Source organism: Rhipicephalus sanguineus, chromosome 5, assembly GCF_013339695.2.
Source record: "Rhipicephalus sanguineus isolate Rsan-2018 chromosome 5, BIME_Rsan_1.4, whole genome shotgun sequence".
Lineage (NCBI taxonomy): Eukaryota > Metazoa > Arthropoda > Arachnida > Ixodida > Ixodidae > Rhipicephalus > Rhipicephalus sanguineus.
Window position 1 is genome coordinate 49,110,986 of NC_051180.1, and position 15,147 is coordinate 49,126,132.

A 15,147-nucleotide genomic window follows, 5' to 3' on the forward strand; every position below is an offset into this window, starting at 1 on the left:
TATTATTATTATTATTATTATTATTATTATTATTATTATTATTATTATTATTATTATTATTATTATTATTATTATTATTATTAGCAGCGAAGCTGTTCTATACTCCGTTTCACACATCAGGTGCAACGCTGTGGAAGCTATGCAAGAAGTTCGGCCAGCAAAGTGTGTAAGTCCGCCTGTCTTCTGCTTGGCCTCCGCGATTAGTTCCGGCTGCGCGCTGCCAGTGCTAATCGCGGAGGCCATAACACAAAAAAAGAAAGAGACGCTGAGCGAACCAAAACAAACTATCAACAACAGTGTCAATAACGGGATTCGTTCATTTCTTGGACACAAATCACCTTTATTACACAGCCCATGAACGAAAAAATAAAACACATTACGGGTGGTAAATTCACTGTACTATTTCTTAGTGCTACGATTCTACAGCAAGAAGTCTCGCTAGCTTCCGTAGCGTTGCATCTGATGTATGAAACAGAGTATAGCTCGTTGTAAAGTGTGTAACCGTGTGCGAAAACTATCATCATCATGAACGGGTATGTGCGACATAATTTGGGCAGATCCCACTACTCACCGTTACGGCGTGGCCTGTAATAACCCTGATAATGAGTACACAGAGAGGGAGAGAAAGAAAGAAAGATTAAAACTAATTCGAAATACAAAAATAGTGAATTAGTCATTTAAGCATGTCATACCCTTATATATCCTAAATGAGAAAACGCAACAACTGAGCAGCTTTGTGCAACAATGTCCGGGGCTGAATCCACTAGGCTCTCCATTCATGGCGTCATCAGCCCGTTGTCATGGCTATAGTTGTCACGGACCACTAAGACGTGTCACGGACCACTAAAACTAATACATTGTAAATAAACACCCCAAACGAAACATTTCATTGAACGAATTTGTCCTCATCATTGCTTACGTTATCAAGAAGCGTGTTCATTCGGCAAGCGATTAGGGAATATAACGGAAAAGCGACGCCTCGCACATTTAGCAAAAGCGACGCGGGACATGTTGCGGCACATTTGCATAATCGCGCACAACATACGCACACAGACGCAAACAAACAGGCACTCACATACAGGGAAAGAAACAGGAAGGCGACAACAAACCTTGCCCCTTGTTGGAGACCACGTGACCACGGCCTGGGAAGCTTGCGCTCCTCTGGCGCACTGCACAAAGCGAAATGACACTGAAGCACTGACGTTCGTTAAACACATGTGATAATGTTGTCACAGCGCTGAATACACCTATAGTTTTTTCATCGCCAAGCGGCTAATGAATATGCGACAAAGCGACACCGTACGTAATAAATGGCCGCCATTTACAGCTCTATTTGCACGCCCCAGTGCCTCAACGCTGACAATCTGGGTGAATCACTGCGATGTACACAGCATGTGGCTATGTCATGCCGTTTAGTGGTGGTGAGCTTTTCTGTTTAGTGAATCGTACTGCTAGCATTCAAGGGTTTAGTCCTTATAAAAATCAGAGCGAACAGCTGTAGGTTATCAGAAATCGGAGCTGGGCCTGAATGTGTCTACGTCGGCGCACCTGCACGGACGCAACATAGTACGACTCACTCGTCCTGGATGCGTAGGAATAGGAGAAGGCGCACAGCGCCATGCTGGCCAGGAGGAGCGCGTAGTAGGCCATCGGCATGCCCAGGATGCGGCTCTGGCGTATCCTGCATTTAAGGACGAAAGGCTGCACTGTACATCTTAAACAAAAAGCGAAAGAACTTGCAGAAGGTTGCATATTTCGAACCTGTCCTGCAACATTTTTGTCGTGAAATATTGGCCGGGCTAAAGCTTGATTATATTAGACACTCTCTCCCCGGCTGCATGCTTGTACGCCGTTCAAGTTTTTATAGAGCAACAACAGCACTTGCTGTAGCGCCTACTTACAAGTGCATGGAGATATAGGTATTTAGTGAGGATGCATTGGTTCCTTATTCGCCCTGCGTTGTGCAATATCTTCACGCACAGTTTAAGAAAACACTTTTCATTAAGCGCTTAGTCCGGCTAAACTTGTGCCCTACGAACAAATAGCTAAAACGAGAATATGTCTATAGGTATCGAAAGAACACTGTCTTCCACCAGAGTCTCACACCTCTTCTGGAGTCCCGTGCCGTTCGCAGGCGCCTGTGTTGTCGGAGCCCTTGACATCCACCAGTAATTCTCTTTTTTTTTCTCTCTTCCCGTGGACAGCTAGGAGGGCGTAGGAAACGTCCAGCGCTCGTACTCTGAATGTAGGTTGCACGAATATTAAGGCTACTATGTTTCGTGTGACCCTCAAAATTTGCACACTCACAATTTCCACGAATTCACCCGAAAAGTTCGGTGTACAGTGCGACCATACTGCTGAAGTTGGGCACATCTTGAGTTAGATAGCACTAAGAGACAGCTAAAGGGGTGTCAAGTATCAGCTTTGAATGGAGGCGGGAAGGGGAAGAGGAGTGGATGATACGGGTGGGGGGAGGGGGGCGGTTCAGTGGTAGTCAGCAGAGCATCCAGTTGCACTGTTAGAAAATGCGCCATATGTTGTGCCCTTTTGCCGCGCGGCACAACAGGGATTACTTTTAACAGCGAAGTTGTTTGCAAATCGTTCCTTGTAAGTCTATTCAGAAAACTATCATCATCATAAACGGGTATGTGCCACAGAAATTGGGTAAATCCCACTACTCGCCACTGAACCAATAAAAGATGGTTGATCCCTCTGTCATAGGAATCGGTATAACACGAAAGGGAAACGTGTCGTCACAGAAGTAGTCGATTGCTTTAGTGCATTGGTATATCAGAGCTTGTATAATGTCTATTGTTGTTTGGCAGATGTAGCACCGCCTGATGTGGACGCACTCGCGTTGGCGCCTAGTGACACATCTCCGTACCGACGACTAACGCCCACGATCATGATTTAATCTTTTGCGGTAGCTGAAGTTCTTAACATATACGTGGACATCACATATTGTGAATCCCGCGCACATATGGCACCAACAAGCACATAATAAACAGATACTCGGTATGCACTCCTCCAAAGCGTTGTGGAACGCGAAGAGAAACGCTACGCGCGTTGTGTCTTCCCTCTAGCCTGGCAGTTAATTCTCGCAGGGCGAGCGGCGAACGCGGTGCGACAGCCAGGCGAGCGTCGGAGAGCTATTTTTCGATATGGATGGATGCTATGAGCGAGGCTGGGGCTTAAGCCACCACCTCGTGGTGTGTTAAATGAAATTACACTTCTATTGGAAACGCGCGGAAGGGGACGATCGCAGCAACGGCGCGTTTTTTTTTGTTTTGTTTTGTGTTTAGAGCCTGGTGGCACCAAGGAGGTTGGTGGCACACATGTAACCACCCCGTTTTAAAGGGAACGCTCATAGCATCCATCCATTCATCCATGCAAGTGCACTGTGAGAGGAAAGTGTGAAAGATACAAGGCGCGTTCATGTAGCGTCCGTTATTTGTTTGTCAGTAGCTCAGTGGGCTAAACGCCCGCCAGCCATCGTCGCAGACAGAGAGGTCATAGGTTCGACTCCTGGCAACGGAATTTTTTCTTTGCCATTTGATGGTGTTCATTTTGCTGACGTATTTCCGTGACGGAAGAACGTCATGAAAGTCTTGGTGGACCCCGGCATAAAACACTTAAAAATTAAGGCAACAGTTAGCCCAACAAATGGCTGCGAAGCGACGGCTGCGAGCCGAAGACCCTGAGTGTGTACAACGAGAGAATACTATAACGGGAAAGGCAATGACGGCTGCGAGAAGACCCCGAAGCTATGGAAGGCCTACGCCAACGACGACGTGCCCATAGATCTATGAGAGGTGCGAAGGCTTGGTTTCAGCGCGAGTTAGTGTCCCTGGACTTTGGACAACCGTGTCGTGTCTGTGACTGTCTGTGGCTTAAGTGGAACTCTCTGCGCTGAGAATAAACGTAGAAGCAAACTAGAACCTCCATCACCTAGCTAAGGCCTACGAAACGACCTAGACGCAACCAGATTAGTCTTCAGAATCACCTAGTTTCGCTGTTTCAAGCCTTGCGCGGCTTAGTGCAAACTTCGCCAAATATTTTTTGTAAGTCGCACAATAAGACTTACGCCAGTATGGCCCTGGTCGAGGCGTGCATTGTGTCCGCCTCCGATCCGCTGGCCGTCGATCCCGCGGAGCAGCCCTAGGGCAAAAATGAAAGAAATGCGATACGTTACAGCCCAACAGACTTCAACTTCCGAGTTTATCAAATAGTTTGTCATCGGGCATACAGTCCTGAACTAAACAGCGCTTCGGAACGGTCATTCAGAGAAGATCATACGGGAACGTAGTCTTCCGATTGATACAGCCCGTGTTATCTACTGTAGCGAGACGATTGCGGTGGTTTCGGAAAGAAGATGCCCTCCTTCCTCGTTCCATACTTACCGAACACCATCCCTTGATATCGAAACGCTTGACACGACGTGCCTTTTGTCGTACTGTCGCCCCAAGGTGACAAGATGTGTGAATCATTGAACGATTACTGCGCATGGCACAGCTACTTACAGGTGTTTAGCGGGTACCACGGTTCTCCGCAGAATGACGAAAAATTGCATAGTGGCTAGCTTCCTTACTTCACAAAAATTATATTGATTTATAGCGTAGTGGGTTCCTCGCAAGTGCACTTCTATTAGTTGCCAAAGAAGCCCATAAGGCCCACATGATCCATTTCCTCAGGATCTCAATAAAGTTAATTCCCTCCCTCTTTCTCTTTCTCACGTTACCCTATGTTATAAAGCTTGGTGGGAGAGTTAAATAACGACCAAGCGTCACACAGTGCGAATTACGTAACTAGTGGCTCGTTTAAAGCTTCCAATCTATTACAAAGGGCTCAGCCATAATTCTTCATCGTCATCAACCGTCGCAGCAACAAAGTGCGCATAATGCGTTACAGATGGTACCTCGCTTCTCCGCAGAATGACGAATAATGTGGTGGGTGCTTCCCAACTTCACAAAAATAATGATTTGTGGCGTAGTGGGTGCGTTGGTAGTGTACTTGTATTAGTAGCCACAAGAGAGTTTATAACGAGCTCTAGAAATGCCGCTGTTCCAGCTTTCGCTGTGACTGTGTTGCACTTTCCGCGCAGGCCTGGCGTTCTTTTTTCTTATTTAGTGCTTTTTTTTTTCCTTATTTCGCGCGATAGAGGTCACGGACACCGGCGGCGGCGGCGAACTACGGCGCCAAGAACGGCCGTTGTTGTGATCTCATAACAGCTTTCGCTGTAAAACGGGAGCACAAGATAAAGAAGTCTGCAGGACGAGGCGCAGAACTAACAACAGACATGTCTCTTGTTAGTTCAGCACATTGTCTTTTGCACTGCTTTAAATATGAACCTTCAACTCGCCCAATCTTACATCCTTTTACAGGTGAGCTGTGTGTGTCTTTTTAATGTCGTACATGCTCCTCGCGCTGAGAAAACATAGAATTATGCTGCACCACTTAGCCCAACGCTCAGCCTTAATGTTCTACCTTGAGCAGGAGGCGACTCTCGCCGGAGAGGGCAGCCAGGCCTCCCTCTTCGCTTCCCGCCATCTTCGAGGAGGCCGAAGTCAGCGAGGGAAGCTGGACGCTGTACAGGTGCCTGGATTCGGCCGATCCCACCGAAGACGACGCTGTCTGCAATCGCAAAAGCCCAAGAGGAGCAAGAAACAATACACATTCACACGAGGAACCGCTAAGGCAAAACGTATAACAAACTGTGAACTCTTTCTATGCCATCTCTAGGGGGAGGAGCCAAGAAGCAAACGTGAAATACGACGACCTCACCGTGATCGCCCAACCATGCTCGCAGAAAGTCTTCGATGTGATTTCGTAAGAGGAAATTAATATTAAAGCAAGTAGTGGCTTACACATGGCCTCAAACTGGTGATTAAGAGTGGGTAAAAATAGACGCTTGCTTCAAGTGTACATGACGAAAAGGTTAACAGTGCCAAACCAAAATGAGGGCAGAGGAGGCAAAGAACGCCGTGTTTTGTGCGTCTCGCTTCCTTGTGTCATTGTGGTCATTCGGTGCTCGTGTCTACTCACAGCGCGAACGAAACAAGGATGACATCAGAAGAATGACGCAACATGAATGCTGCTCGTATTGCGCTGTCCTTCTGGTTTCCTTGCCTCGTTCGAGCTGTGGGTAAAGATGAAGATGCACAGGATCGCCCAAGTATAGCTACCGCAACTGGTACTGTTCTGCCGTAGTTTACCAAATGACCCAGTTCCCTGCAGTCAACTCTGATCTCTAAGTATACTCATTCGTGAAATGTATTTCGGCTGTGAATTTTGCGACAGAGTCGGTTTCGACATTCTCTTAACTGTGAACGCCTAGCGCCTTATATAGGCCCATAAACGAGTAATAATGTGGGCGACTCGATCTAACTTTGTGTGGTTCGCGCTTAAGTCACGTAATGACGACTTATTGGACGAGCACTACGACTCAAGGTGCGTCGTCGCCTCACAAGTGGCTCCAAATCAATAAGGGCAAACGGCATGTTTATATGAGAGGCACGCGTGGTTGACTACGAACTTGTCGATCGGTACTGACAGATTGTGACCGACCGATTGCGATTTCAGTATGACCTATACTGATTGATTGATTGATTGATTGATTGATTGATTGATTGATTGATTGATTGATTGATTGATTGATTGATTGATTGATTGATTGATTGATTGATTGATTGATTGATTGAAGCCACATATCGGCTACGAGATGTACCAACACACGTTTCCTTAAGGCCGGCAATGTAGAGGGGAATATCTCCGCCCCAAAGCAAGAAAGTCAAGCCATAAAGGTTGTTAACTAAGACCATGCCAACTAGCTCGTCAATGGCAAAGATGAGCGCTTGCCGTCGAGGAAGACGGCTCCTGTGTCTCGGAGACGCCCGACGCCTCCAGGCCCGGCAAGAAGCGAAAGATCTGGGCGCCGAACAGCTCTGGCAGCCGCTCGGCCGGGATACGGAGCCCGCGATGCCGGCCGACCTGGCGCTGTTCGGCGTTGTCGTGCATCCTGCAGAGTATCGGGCTACGTCGGCCTTGAAGGAACGGACCGCCCCAGTCCACCTAGCACGTCCAGCGAGATTTAAATGTCGAGCGCCCGGCTGCCTTGGTCGCTTACGGAAGGCCGCGTGGTAACGTGAAGCACGTGATTTGTGCGTGCCTATCTGCATTTCTTCTTCGTTTTCCCCCGACTGATTGTTCTTATAGTGTGCTGCAAATTTTTGTTTCTTATGCTGTACCTCAAAAGATGACATACATCTTCAAGGTCGAGTGTCGACGCATAGTATACCTCTGTGCAGTATGTGTTATGAAATGTAAAGTGTAATAAGTGTGTTCTATAATGAAGAAGGTGTCACAGGCAGCTCTGGGTCATTGTCGTTATTAGAGGGCAAGGGTGAATCGGCAGCTGCTGGTGCCGAGATTGCGGTGAGATTCAAAGGTGAAGTTTGCAGCTACGCATCTCTACAGGAAAGTTAAACACGAAAATATTGGTATCGCATTATTAAGTAAAAAAAAAAGAAAAATCGCCGCCCAAGCAATCCGTTCAGATAGCGAAGCTGATACGTGCGGGCCCGGATGTTCGTCAGTGGGTTAATGCCAACCAGGGCTGGGCAAAGATACTTTGAAATTGTATCGCGATACGATACAAGATACTGAGGCAAAAAGTATTGGAGATACAGATACAAGATACTGCCGCAATAATTGTATCCGATACGATACTTGGCAATTGTATCTTAAGATACTTCGATACATTCTCAAATTTCTTATTATAGATCCATACAATGTAGCAAACGTCTATACACGAAAATGTATGCTTCAAGATTTCCTAACTGTGACATATTTTATTTCACTTGAATGAAATGTCTGTTAGTGTCTTAAAAGTTTTGCCCTTCTTGCTCAAAGTACATTAGTTTCCTTCAAAAACAACTTATTGGGGCTTGTTTTAGCTTCTTCACAGGGCAACTCTTTATACACTTCACTGACAGCGGTTCCTGCTTGTCATTTGTGTAATTTATGGGAGTCGCTGCTGAGCTTGCCGACCAGCTAGCGGGTCGCCATATAATCACAATGACGTCAATAAGAAGCCTTCGCACGACGGCGCAAATACCGGTGTGGATTTTTACGTTGTCTGTAAAAGACAGTTTGCACAATACCGTATATCCGGACAGGTGTACAGCAGCAACAACGATAATAGCGACTTTTTTTTGAGGGGGGAGGGAGGGGGGAACGCATGGTGTATACGGGGTTTGAGACCGTTCGCTAGCGGCCCGGCCGGCACACATGACCGTCTCCGTGTCATTTGTTTTTATTTTCTAAATAAGTATGTTGGTGAGCTACGCAGACATGACTGGTCTCAAGCATTTCTTTCGTGAGCAATATGTGGTCAGCATGTGCCGAGACATAACCGTGGAACAAAAACATATTTCAATCCGCGTCCAGATTTTACTCGTTGTGTACATCGGTATCGAAGTTTCTCGATTCCTGACTCCAAATCCACTTCAGAAATGAAATATATATGAAATATGGGAAAACCTTCCTTTCAAATGGCAACGTCATTTTGTTCAAACTCTCTCCGACCCCACCATCTTCACTGTCCCGTCCCTTGGAGCTAAATTTCGCGACTGCGGCCCGCCGGCTATAAGCTGAGTTTTAGACCCCTGGTGTATACGTATAGATGACGTAAAATTGCAATAAATTTCCATGTTCTACATAGCTGCTGGCCTAAGGGATTCTTTGTTGATATACTCACTAACGTGCAATATTTTAGCAATTTTTCTTCAACGAGAGGACACGTCGAACACAGAAATGTCTCAGGCGTATTGTATAGTTGCACAAAGCGTCGCACGGCACCGCCGCTATACGCGCTATTGCCGCTTATAGCTCCCATTACGTGGCGATTAGTAATATGAAGAATATTTAAGAAGGCCTAAAACAAGAAAACAAATATAGATAAAGTATCGAGGTGGTTGTGTGTCAAACATTCACATTGAATGAGCACAGAAATGCAATACAGACGGCGCCCTTAATAGCTACGAGCATGAAGTATCGTCAACTTACCTGTTGAGACAATAGAAAATTCAGTGCCTATGGAAAATTGCCTGAAACAGCTTGTTGGGACGCTTATGAGTAAAACGGAGCATTCAGTAAAACAACGTTTATTTAATCCCCTTCCTAACATTTTTAAGATGGCTCCTAATGCTTTCCATTGTTATAATGCAAACTCAATTTCTCTATTTTCTTAAGCGGCAAGCAAAATATTTTGTACTGTATACTCAAGACACGCCCACATAATAATATATTTGTTTTCAAAATCGCCTCGGCAACGTGTAAATGTGTAAACAGTAGTAGAAATAAAGCAGACAGAAGAATAAAGCAGAAATCTTATTTTGGGAGCGCGTTACAAAAGATATACTGCAGTGACCAGACCGGAAAAACAGTGGTAAACCTAGGTAATGCATGTGATGCAAAATGACAGCTAAAAAAGCACTTGCGCTAATAATCAAATTATGATTTCATAAATTATTTGCATAAATGTAGATGGACGTTAAAAATATGGTACGCCAGGATGTTTTCTGTTAGGTAAACGCTTGCTCTATTAGATCTAGCATCGGTACCCGTGGCGCTAAAGTTGTTAGAATCTTATTTGCATATAAGTTAATTCATTGCATACAAGTCAAACTTACATCCACGAGATCCTTCAAATCACTGATATGTAAAATCCACGCGACGCAAAGCACCCCATTCTTACACGCATCACATTTCGTTACGAGCAAGACGCAAAAGAATCTTCAATAACGACACTGTTACATCAGAATTTGCGCGATAGACCCCGCATGCAGTGGAGTACGCGGCAGAAGGCAGTGGCTAAGAGCAAGTGTCGCGGCATTGGCGCAACTAAAAAGAAAAGAAACAGAGAAAACAAAAGGTACGTGCGCTGGGCGTAGATGTCCGCGTGCTTGTCTTCCTGATCTTCTACCATCACTGGATGACTCTGGCGTAAAAATAAAATAACGTCACTGCCCTTAGACTTATTCAGATGGCTTAGTGAATCCAGTAGCAGCTTGAAAAGCGGAGATTGGCCAGCGATTATTGTTTCGCACGGTTGTGTTGCGATAGAAGTATCTTGTATCTTAAGATACACGATACGTTATCGAATGTATCGGAAATACAGATACAGATACTCTTCTTTCGAGACGTATCGCGATACAGATACAAGATACCCATAAAGTATCTAAGATAGTATCTAAGATACATGTATCTTCGATACTGCCCAGCACTGATGCCAACGGTTCATTAAAGGCTTTCTTAATTATTGGTTACCTCTGTCCAGAAATTTTAATTGGTGTCTGCCACACGTATGTTGCCTTCATTTTTAGTGGACCAGTGGTGGGATTTGCCCAGTTCCTGTGACACATACGCGCTAGGAGTTTTTGCACACACCAGGTTACTAAGGAACAACCAACCAACCAACATAGGATGGACGAATTTTGGTTTCGCCAAGCCATATGCAGCTTCGCTGCAAAATATGTGGCATATTTGACATGACCATGGAACCTGTATATTGCAAAAATAACTACAATATAACGCAACGCTCAGTTCCATGTTCAGAAAAGTTAAAGTTTATTACGAGGGACGCCGAAGTGAAGAGCTCACAATTCATTTCGGCCACCTGAGATTCTGTCTTCGACTTGGATCTAAACCAAGGTACATGGGCATTTCTTTTTGCATTTCACAACGCTAGAAAAGCGCCTTCACTGGCCTGGAACTGACTCTGAAACCTAGGGCTGCTGAGCAGCAGAATGCCATAGCAACTGAGTCACCACAGTGAGTGCGCAGCTTTGCATAAAATATTCGTTACAAAGTTTATCTTGCTTGCATTTAACGCTACACTACTTTTGCTTCACAAAGTGTGAAATAGTTTTGTTGGTTGGGTCGTTGATAACTGCTATCAGTTCTTCCTAGTTCGTTGTCACGATAGACGAAGCAGGTTATTCGAATTTAACGGAAAATTCTACACTCCAAGGAAAAAAAAAAGAGCCCTTTAACTCTTTTTGGAGAGTTCTGGCTTGCCACGTATATGACTCTCTTTAAAGAGGCTCGTCAACTCTCTTTGGGGGTCATTATACCCTCTTCTGAGAGTCGTGTGACCCGCAAGAGGGTCAACGTGCCTCTTTAAGGAGATTCATATAGCCTACGTAGCAAATCAGGACTACCCGAAATGAGTCACACACACTATTTATTGTTTTTCTTAGAGTGTACATTCAGGTAAAATATAAGCACTTCGTGGTTTCGCGGGCCGTGGGTGATCGCCGAAGAGTACATCAGCAGTGCGGTAGCACGAATGTTATGTGCAGGGCTCCAACGAGAATTTCGATTTGGATAATGCAACGTTTCTGTTCCAATGGCACATTTATTTTCGAACTTTAACAGTGTTACGAGAGATGCTCCGACTCCTTTTATCAACCGATTATGGCAAGTCAATAATAAGACAAAAGTGGTGTCGGGCGAAACGAATATTTACATTGTAACCACCTTGACCGGAAATGCAGTTTGATGACATGCCTTCGAATAAACCGCTGAAACATAAGGGCGGAATGTCATTTCGTAAAACAATGACACGTTACGCTACACTAGGACGTGATGATACCGTGCCCTGCTTTTGTATTACTGCTTTAGATGTCATTACTGCCTCTTAAATTGCGGGTTTCAGGTATGCACGACTAATATTTCGCCTGTTTATTCACTTCTTTATTTCTCGTGTAACGCTTCTTCTTCGGTGTTATTTCGATCTGAACTTGGTCCTAATTCAAAAAACCTCGTTACGCTAGCATTGTTCCTAAGGCAAAGTTAGCCAACCCTGACACAGCATTACCGAAGATAGCAGGCCACTTACATAGAGCACTTACGAACAGCTCTGCGAATTCGGCCCCCGAGTCTTCACTCTGAACACGTTGCCTGGCAGCTAGTGATGCAGAACTATCGGTAAATAGACTATCGATAGCATCGATAGTTTTCATGAAACTATCGATAGTTTAAATAAACTATCGATAGTACTACTAACGACAAACTATCGATAGTGCAATAGGTAGCACCATAGTTAATATTACTAGCGATACTGCTGCGACACGTGTTTATTGCTTTGTTTTCATGTATTCGGGTTTCACCCACAAAGACTCTTAGTACCCTTTGACCGCGCCGTAATGTTTGAGAAGCTTCACGATTGTTTGAGATCATTCTGTTAAGATTACGCGCCGGACGAGCATAGTCAAGTTTATTCGAGAGCTTACGCGAGCACCAGCGATAACGCTGGAAGGTTCCATGACTGATTTATAAAGGACGACGCGTTCCACCGATGATCAGATTACTCGACGCCCGACGAATGTTCTCGCGCGCAGCGTGTATGGCTTGTATTTTGAGTTTTGATTTTCTTGGCAAACGTTCGCCCAAATAAAGAGCTCCGTATTTCCCAGTCTTGCTGCAGCATTTTTTACCGTCACAACCACGTGACAATACTATTGTCACGTGGTCGTGACGGTGAGGAAGACTCCAGGAGGACTTGGAAATGCGTAACTCTTTATTTGACCGAACTTGTGGCCGGGAAACGGAAAGTGAAACTGCAAGCAAGGCACGCTGTGTACTGATAGCGGCGAACAGAGCGTCGGCCGTCGATAATCTGATGATCGCTGGGACGCGCCGTCTTTTATACATATATCATGCACCGAACTTTCCAGCCTTATCACTGGTGATCGCGCAAGCTCTGGAATAATCTTGACTATTCGCGTCCTGCGCGCAATGTTAACAAAATGATCTACTACAATCGCGAAGCTTCTCGAACACTGCGGTGTGGTCAGCGTCGAGCGTGGCTAACCGTCTTTGCGGGTCAAATCCAAATACATAAAACAAGAAGCGGGCGTGGCACTATCGATAGTGGAGGGAATAATGATGCTGTTGCTGGCCGGCCATATTGCCAAAATATTTGCGATAGCCTACTATCAGCTTCGCTTAAATTGTGAGCCACTTTTGGCGAAAGAAATAAGTTATTTACGCAGTGAAAATGGCGGAATATGTCCATCAATAAATTCACACCGAAAAACAACCAGTTACACCTTGCAATTAACAATCTTAGTTATTGATATTTTTTTTAAATGTTGAAATCATAAAATGCAATATAAATTTGAAGCCGCGCAGTTCCACGCCTTGTTTTCCGCTACAGCTGAACAGTTTCACTCTATGATCATGTGTCAGCAAAGCACTGAGGTGAAGAACACAAGCATGTCAACTTACTTGTCCTTGAGCCTGCTCCTCCGGATCCACCATGTACCACGCGCGCGGGGAACCAAGTTTATTCTGCAATGAGTTCGTGCTGATGATTTTATACTATCGATAGTACCATCGAATTTTCCACTATCGATAGGCTATCGATAGTATTTTTTACCATCGATAGTTCGATAGTGACTCAGCTATCGATAGTATCGATAATACCATCGATAGTTCTGCATCACTACTGGCAGCACAACGTCCCTGCGCACGTTTGGTTGAAAGCGACGGCAGCTTTGCGTGCGTTTTCACCATGCATGGAAGAGTCAATGGTATATAGTATGCCGTCGCGAGAAATGAAATCGCATGCGTGGCTGAAAATAGTTCTGTACGGCATCGGGGTGATCATCAAAATAGTTTCTCTTCGTACAGAAAACATAGTGAACACGTAGTGCAAACGTGCGCACATATCATTTGTGTACATAGCACAGGTAAATGCTTATCTTCATAGGCGTGCACAGAGGGGGGACGGGGGCGGCCGCCCCCCTAGTCACCTAAGGGGGGACGCAAAGTCTGCCCCATACATTGACTTAATAGGGAGGGAGGACGCCGCGATGAACCTTCGCCTCCCCCCCCCCTTATCATAATCGTAAAGCTTCATTTAACTTTCCTCATCGTTATTTTTTACGGGTGTACAGCCTAGAGAGTCGCAGGCTCAGCTTCTTTGATCAGTGTCTCTGACGCCATTTGATTAAAGATCACTCACACTTACGTAATCTCTCCATCTCCAAAGAAAAAAGGAAAAACAACGAGCCATGGCATCTGCTCTTATAGCTTCACAGGAGGCGACCGGCGCTTCCTTAACTTTGACGACCACCGTTTCACAAAGAAACTAAGCAAGAATAATCTCGAAATAAAGGCTGTGGATGGAAGTGGTGCGTGTATTAGTGGGCTATCACGAGAACTACTCGAAAGAGGACTTCGGCGCTTGACCGCACACAGTAAAAATTTAGCCCCTTCCGGAGGAGTAGGCGGAAACGCACATTTACGACTTTTCGGTGCCCACCGTCGAACACACGCGTGGCACGTAGCCTCGAGCACTGCGGCCTCGAGTGCCGCGGACCTTGTTTTCCTCCCCGTCGATTCCTTGCCGCGCCAGATTATCGATAAGTCACGAGGATCCGTGCGTTAATCAGTGCGGTCTTCTCGAAGTGCAGCGAGCATGCGCGTAATTAAAATGCTGCGACCACGCTAGGTCCAAGACAGAGCGGTTCACGCTTCCATTCAAATTCGCACCACCAAAAACACGCGTTTGCTAAATGCGTATCGTGTATGCGCGCACTCAGGTGCACAGAGAGATACATGCGTGAGGTTCACCGGAGTCAAGCCCGCCGGTGATCTTAGCACCCTACATTGCAAGAATGTTGTACCGGAAGAGAGCGTATATAGTGGGCGGTGAGCGAATTTCTCACGGTTCAGCATGTTATGTATGTACTTCTCGTTCCAACCGTTTCTCGCCTTCTAAACATACATGGAGGAAGGCTGCGCAAAGGAGTCGCGAGCCTCGTGCACAATCTGGCAGTTTGATAGATGATAACGTACACAACGGCACGTGGGCATGCTACGTAGATGCCGTTCACCGTTCCGAAGCGCCGGAGTAAGGCCCGAGCGTCGAACGAAGCCCGTGTTCGTGACAGCGCGTCGAATGCGTTTAGGGGCCCCGGGTTGGGTGCCATCCAGTTCTACCTTTGCTTTCGCCGCATACTTAAACGCGCGCTTCGAGATATTCGGGCGCCTATCAATCCTCTCTATGTGTGCTTTGGGCCGTGCGAAGCGCGATCCTTATATTGGCGGCGCAGCGCTTGCAAAGGAAATTACTTATTG